Source organism: Elephantulus edwardii, unplaced genomic scaffold (genome assembly GCF_000299155.1).
Source record: "Elephantulus edwardii isolate Elephantulus edwardi_28Jun2011 unplaced genomic scaffold, EleEdw1.0 scaffold00001, whole genome shotgun sequence".
In the NCBI taxonomy this organism is placed as follows: Eukaryota; Metazoa; Chordata; class Mammalia; order Macroscelidea; family Macroscelididae; genus Elephantulus; species Elephantulus edwardii.
In genome coordinates, this window is record NW_006399751.1 from 24,280,331 (window position 1) to 24,287,436 (window position 7,106).

Genomic DNA, 7,106 nt, shown 5'->3' on the forward strand with positions numbered 1-7,106 from the left:
TTCTAGTATTTTCATCTCTGTATTTAACTACAAATTGAGGGGGTGAGAGCATGGGGAAAAAAAGCTATGACAAGTACTACCCCAAAAAAGAGAAAATAAAACCTAATAATTGTGATTTTTGTTTATATTCAGTCTCTAGAAGTCAGTATCTGGTCAAAACTAAATTAAAATTACAATTGAACACAAATTCTTAATAGCATTTTGCCTTGCTAAAGGTCTATCATTTATAAATAAATGCCCACTCTCCTAAGGTTACGAACAGAAAATATGGATAGGATATTTCATAAAAGAGAAACATTAGGTAAAAAGAATAGTTTTCGCATTCTCTTCCCCAACCCCCTTTTTTTCTTCTAGTCTGGTTATCTAGAAGATGAAGAATTGGTACTAGTTAATGGATTTGTTCAGGAATTACTGAGCGATCCAAACAATTCAGTGCTCCACTAATGGCTGAAAGCTGAAGGACCGAACCCAACCGGAGGAACCTTAAACGACTTGCCTCCGGAACCTCTATGAACTTCGATAAATGTTGATAGTTGTAGGGGGGCTTCAGGCCTTTTCTTCATAGTGTCACCATGAGTCATGCTCGACTCAAAGGCAATCAACAACAACAATAGAGGAACTTCATCAGACAGGCCTGACAATCAATCGTCCAAAAGCTCACTGATTTAAAAACCCTGTGGAGCAGCTTAACTTCATACATATGGGTTGCCATGAATTATAATGGACTAAAAAACAACTAACAACATGGCTTTGGTTATAAACCAAAAGCAACAAAGCAAACACACAACCAAGTCGGTCGACAACATGTTTCCCCCAGGGGCTGCCACGTTGAGATTTCTGGTGCATAGAGAGAACAAGGCTGGCTTAGTTTATCCTTTAAAACTGTATTCATGTAGGTGGTTAAAAACAGCTTCATTTTCCAAATCCAATTCATTTTGCAGAGACAGCAGTGCTTTGACTAGAGTTTACATTGAGAGAGAACAGCCAGTTTTGGGGAATAAATCTTGGCCACCACTAACACCACCTTCTTACAGTTTAAAACCAATTTAATTATAGAATTGGCTTGTCTACAATGATTGGCAGATGCTCAGTTGAGCCATCAGAGATGTAATAAAAATAAAGCCTTCACCTGGCTTGTTGCCTGTGAACAAGTGAAAACCCTGAATGGGTGTTTTTAACACAGGAAGTAATTATGACTTCTGGAATTGTGTAGTGTTGGTGCTGCCTTTTGATATTCAGTGTTACCGGGGAGGAAAAACCCTACCCAATGACATTTTCTAAATGGCCTTTTGTGTAATGGTGTACATTTATTGCTCATCTTGGTTGTACTTGGCTTGGTACCTGAATCTCCACATAGAGTGGGAACATATCTTAGTAGTCAAGTGGCTGAAGGTGTGGTTTGGCTTCCACAGCAAAGATAATTCGTCTTGTGTAGCCTTCAAGTACATTCAGTCTCAATCTTTCTTGTGCTCTCAAAACTGAACAGATTCTGATTCTGGATAGAATTCACAGGATTTCAAACACGACGATACAAAATACTATATAACTTTCTCACTATCCAAGCATGGCTGAAATCTGATAGCCAGAACTTTCCAATGATCCTTATCTGCAGAATAAGTTTAAATGTACAGGATTAAGAAAAGTAAACCATGACTATAAAAAGGAGCTTCGTCGCCTAGTCGATAGGAAGTTTTGCTGCCACTTCAAAGCAGTTCAAATTCACCAGTTGCTCCAAGGGAGAAAGATGGACAATCACTTCCCGTGTGATATGTAGACTCTGAAAACCTGCTGAAGAGGGTCACCCATGAGTCAGTTCCAACTCGACAGCAATGAGTAGTTAGTTGTATGAAAATACTACTATCAAACCAATCCTGTCTGAACCTAGGCTAGGATGTCTCATTGATGAGACTATGGTGACCCTATCCTTCCTTCCACGTTGCTTACGGACATACTTTTATCAGGTTCATTCCAATTCTTTGTCCAAGGTTTTTCATAGGTGAAGATAACAATAGTGGCCTTCCCTGGATAGACTTTTAAACTTTGAATAACTGGCCAATAAGGTTACTGACAAATAGGGGTGAAAAACAGGGTGAGCGAGAGTGGTGTGGTCTTCAAGTCCTGAGTGAAAAAACTCAGCTATAAATCATAACTTGAAGATAATCTACACATCTCTCTTTGAGTCTGTGAGGGGCAATAAGGAGGTAGAGGAAATCACATTCTCCTTCTGAAAGGCCCAGCTACTGCTCAGCCAATTCCTGCTATAAACAGGAAGCCAAACTCAGACAGACAATTCGATTGCCCAAAAGAAACTAGAAATATTAAAATGTTAGACACGACATTAGCTCTCTATTGCTGCTGTAACAAGTCCCATAGACTATGCGTTTCAGATAACACAAGTTCATAACCACAAATTTGCGGGTCAGATTGAAAATTAGTTTCATTAACAGAAATCAAGGTGTCAACAAGATGATCCTTTTTTTCAGACATTCTAAGGGAGAACTTGTCCTTGGGTTTTTTTCTACTTTATAGACGCCTCCTGAACTTCTTGGTTTGTAGCAATCTCTATCTATATCTTTGAAGCCAGAAATATAACATTTTGAAAATTTTATATCTGCCTTCTGTCTTCACATTACCTACCTATTCTAATTTTACTGTCTACCTCTTTTTCTTTACAAGGGTCTTGTAATTACACTTGTCTTACTTAAGCAAGCCAGTATAATAATCTCATTTCAAAATCCTTAAGGTAAAACAGATTTGTAAAACATTTTTTAATTTATAAGACTAATTTATATTCATGTATTCTTGGGATTATGTGCCTATCGTTTGCAGACTATTTTATCTACCACAGAAGTTGATTAATTCTTTCCCCCACAAGGTTCAGATTCAGATAAAACATGTCAGTAGGTCATTTGTTTATTTGTTAAACTCTGGTTGTAACACCCCTGCAATTGAATGTTTGTCCTTCAGGGAATCGAGTATCTGCTTTTCTGGTGGCCTAGTTTGTAGTGAATTATGCTGCCAACCAAAGGCAGATGTTTTGAATCCACTATCTTTCTCAATGGGAGGAAGACAGGCAATCTCTTCCCTAGAGATTTCATTGGCTAAAAATGGACAATCTCGTCCCTTGAGATACACAGCTTCTGAAAACCAGCTGGAGGGTCAGCTATGAGTCATTTCTGACTCAATGGCAATGATTACATTTGTTGAGTTATTGATAATTCAATTTATCTGATGAAAGAGGAAAGCCTGCAACTCACATTTATGGGAAATTCTCAGAGGGGACCTGTTTGTGGCACATCCACATCCACTCTAAATGCACTACATAGTGGAGGATTCCACAAAGCACCCCAGGGATTTATTGTAGATGGAATGACTTGAGAGTAATGAACAGTGTGATTAAGTACAATCACTGTAAAAGTAGAATTTTCCAAAGTTGAAAGCTAACTTGCCAGAGATTACAAGAAAGTTACAAACCTTCAGACAGGCAATAGGGTACAAAGTTAGGGTGGGTCCATTTGGAAGTGCTCCAAGGGCTTACTCTTGTTGGATGCTCTGCCCCTCAATTATTCATCTTGAACTAAACTACTTCCTTCTTTGCTCAGTGTTCTCAGCCAAGCAGGTAAACAATTAGAGAAAGACTGATACAGCTTCAGTCCTGGAGGCCTATTGTTGCAAGTTCTATGTGATTCCCAGACGCAAAGTTAGCCACGCTAGCTGTCAGAACTTGAAGAAATGAGGGCAGCTCCTAGGTAAATATGTCAGGAAAGACTGCAGCCAAAACCTGCTCCCAAATATACCAGCAGCAAGTATCTCAGTGCAGGGAGGTGGCAGAGATCATAGGATGAAGCTGATAAGGGTTATGGTTACTTGTAACATGTTGTATGCTCTCTTGGGCTAACTATCTACTAACTAGGGCTCCGCCTTTGCCTCTTTGACTATCAAGAAAAATTAGCTCGTGGAAATCCTGTGGATCACCGTGATCCAAATTCATGGTGTGTAAGGTCTCCATAAGTCAGGAGCTGCTAAAACAAATAGTTGTGAAAGTTTTAAGTATCAACTTTCCAATGACATTTCAGTGGAGTTTGGGAAACACCAGAGTGAATACTGGTTGACAGCATTATAATATAGTTCAAACATCAGCAGAATTTAACAGACCTGTGGTTGTGTGTGATTTTCTCTTTAGTTTCTTCATCTTTTAAGAGATAATGAACACTTCCTTAGGGAAAAGCTTGGCTCTGCTTGCAATCGGGCAAAAGGAAGGTGATATTGTTGAGTCCTAACAACAATCTGATAAAACGTGTTGCTTTTCAGCTTTGTTGGCAGCTTGTCTGGCTCCAGCAAAGCCTGGGATCGGCACAATATCTTTGCAGCCCTTTTACCATGATTTATGGCTTGCTCAGCTCAAAGCTGAAGTAGATCCGTAGATTAGATTGGAATCATGCCTGGTTGGAGTTTTCTTGTCTGCTAGCAAGACTATTTCTTTTCAGCTTATTCCAAAGGTTTTTTTTTTATATTGGTCTTTGAATATATGAACACACACCATGTATACTGTGTGAGGGACAACTGAGTTGTAACTCCAACACCTTGCCAAAACAGGCACCAAGGATGACCTCAATGAATATATGAGTGGAGCTGAGTCCAACCCTGCCTATGCCATAGAGCATGCTTCTTGGACAAGTTGCTAACTTGCTGAATAAGAGAATGGTATTTACCTTGAGTGTTTTAAGAGGATTAATCAAATCATGAAAACGAAACTATTAAAATTCTGAAACGTTAGAGAAATGTGATGCTTTATAATACATGACTTAAATTAGATATCATCTTTTCTGTGTGGTGTTACATTTAGGGAAAACCACTAATAATCTTACAGATTAACAAGCCTATTGTTGTTGTTGAGTACTATAGAATTGGAACCAACTCACAGTTGACCTTCCAGCAAGTTTACAGAGACCATTAATCACACAAGAAGCAATTGCCCATCCTTCTCGCTCAAAGCAGCTGGTGGATTCTGCATACCTTGGGGTTGGCAGTCCAATTTCTTACCCCTGATCCACCAGAGCTCCCTGTTAACAAGTCTAGGTATTGGACGATTGGTTGTTGTTGTTTGGTTTTTTAAAAAATATTATTATTATACTTACTTGTCTAAAGACAAGAGTCTTATTAAACTAGGAGTCCAAGTTAGTAATTAAAATTCTAGACAGATATGCTTAAACTTTCAGTCTTGAAAGTGAGGACCAAGTCCACATTCACATCAAATCTAATACAGAACACAAAGTAGGAAAAACTTGTACATATTTCCTAGAGTCCCAAGCAGAGGAAAATATTTTTGATCCTTTTATACACTGGTGATTATTCATACATAAAAAGGATGAAGGGATTGCTCTAATTAGTCTGTTAAAGATACTATGAACAAACTTCCCCTAATAAAATCAGATTTAGTTGGTTTGAAGGAAATGTGCCAATGAGGTCATTTGTAGGGAGAAGCTAATTTGATCATCAACTAAGTATTGCCAACACACACAGACGTTGGATTACTGGTTGCTGAAAACAACGTGGGCACCTCAGGTTTCCTCCGTTTGTGTCCTGAAACAATGGGGCTCTATGAAACTCATGCAGCTTATTATGAAGCTGCTAAATTGTAGGCTGGCTGAGTAATAGACTCTGAGTTTGGCAATCCTGAGATGAGAAAATGTAGGGCCTGTAATTTTAAAGGAGTATTTGTTTTCTAGCTCAACATCTTAGTAAATTTTTTTTCAAATCTTTTGCAAATCATATCTTTTTAGTTACATGTCTCTCTATCTGTTTTGAAATTGCTTGCTCAACTGATTTGATTGAGTGATTTGCATTCACTTATTTTACCCTTTCTGTATAAGGAGGAAGCTAGTCTTGTATTGTCTGAACCTAGAGAAGATAAGCTTCTGTAGAGTCAAAGGAATCCTCACCTTCTGTGGCACATAGCCTGCTGGTGCAGCCTTCCTTCTGTGGCCTTGGCCATGGGGACAACAGTGACTAAAGTGCAGGGCTGTGGTTCTCTCTTTAGTATTAAAATAGAAGCGAATTGGAAACGTTAAGGGAGAGCATGGATTTTGGAGTTCAGATATACAGGCAATGGGTTATGAACCCTCAGTTATAAACCTCGGACTTTCAGGAGTTATAATCTTTAATATTTTATTATTTTGCCCTCTTTATGAATTGAGCGAGCCAACCTCTAAACCAAGCTCCCTGCTATTGTATCAGGTCAGACACACTTCCACTCTAGGAGAGAGTAGAACAGTCTCACCTGGCTTCTGAAGTTGTACAGCTTTGCCAAAGCAGAGTGCCTCCTCTTCTCCCAGAGTATCTGGTGAGTTCAAATGATGCCATCTTTTTGTTAGCAGCCAAAGTTTTCAACCATTGCACCACCAGCGTTTTTAACAAACTCCTACTTGAGCAAATTCATCTTCACAATTACCTTCACTTGTAGCTTTGGTGTTATTGAAAAGGCTTTGATCCTTTTCTTGCAACAAACCAGATTCAAATGAAACCTACTACCAAGCATATCCCACAACAAGCCTCTACCAGTTTCCAAGGCTGTAAATCTTCACAGCAATAGGCTGCTCATCTTTTTCAAGTTGTGCAGTTGGTGGTTTCAAACCATTGACATTTATGTTATAGCTCAGCCCTGTGCTGCCACTGCTATTTTTTTCTTGAACTAAAGTAAGGCTATGGAGCTCTGGTGGCTTACTGGCAGGGGGCTGAAGCTGCCATCCCAGAGGCAAGCAGTTTAATCTACCAGCTGCTCCATGGGAGAAAGATGGGCAGTCTCCTCTCATCCGATTTAACTGCCTCTGATCAGCTACGGATCAGTTCCAACTCAATGATACTTAACAGAACAACAAAGGAAGGTTAAACAAGAATGATATGTACTTGTTCTGATTTATCCAGAAATTCTACGTAAAGACACACTTAGGCATAAATCTCACTGCTAACATGGGGATAACTACACCTGAGACATTGTTGGCAAGTAATCCAAACCTCCAATATTAAATCTTCAAATAACAAAGACCTGTATACCCATTTCATAGATTTGTGTTGACCAAGAAAAACTGTAACAAAACTGGAAGATT